Here is a 916-nt window from a genome sequence, read left to right as displayed (position 1 = left end):
TCGCATATCGCGCTATGCAAATAGCGCATAGCGCATATCGCATAGTGCATAGCGCATAGCGCATAAAGCATATCGCTTATCGAAAACTGGAAAGTCGAAACTCGAAAATCACATATCGCGATATGCAAATAGCGCATAGCGCGTAACGCATATCGCTTATCGAAAACTGGAAAGTCGAAACTCGAAAATCGCATATCGCGATATGCAAATAGCGCATAGCGCATATCGCATAGTGCATAGCGCATAGCGCATAACGCATATCGCTTATCGAAAAGTCGAAACTCGAAAATCGCATATCGCGTTATGCAATTAGCGCATAGCGCATAGTGCATATTGCATAGCGCATAACGCATATGGCTTATCGAAAACTGGAAAGTCGAAACTCGAAAATCACATATCGCGATATGCAAATAGCGCATAGCGCATAACGCATATCGCTTATCGAAAAGTCGAAACTCGAAAATCGCATATCGCGTTATGCAATTAGCGCATATCGCGTTATGCAATTAGCGCATAGCGCATAGTGCATAGCGCATAGCGCATAACGCATAGCGCATAACGCATATCGCTAATCGAAAACTCGAAAGTCGAAACTCGAAAATCGCATTTCGCGTAATGCAAATAGCGCATAGCGCATATCGCATAGTGCATAGCGCATAGCGCATAGCGCATAACGCATATCGCTTATCGAAAAGTCGAAACTCGAAAATCACATATCGCGATATGCAAATAGCGCATAGCGCATAACGCATATCGCTTATCGAAAAGTCGAAACTCGAAAATCGCATATCGCGTTTTGCAATTAGCGCATAGCGCATAGTGCATAGCGCATAGCGCATAACGCATATCGCTTATCGAAAACTCGAAAATCTCATATCGCGTTATGCAAATAGCGCATAGCTCATAGTGCACAGCG

The sequence above is a fragment of the Papilio polytes genome, unplaced genomic scaffold (genome assembly GCF_000836215.1).
Source record: "Papilio polytes unplaced genomic scaffold, Ppol_1.0 DF821015.1, whole genome shotgun sequence".
NCBI classification, from domain to species: Eukaryota; Metazoa; Arthropoda; class Insecta; order Lepidoptera; family Papilionidae; genus Papilio; species Papilio polytes.
Note: the sequence above shows the minus strand (reverse complement) of the source record.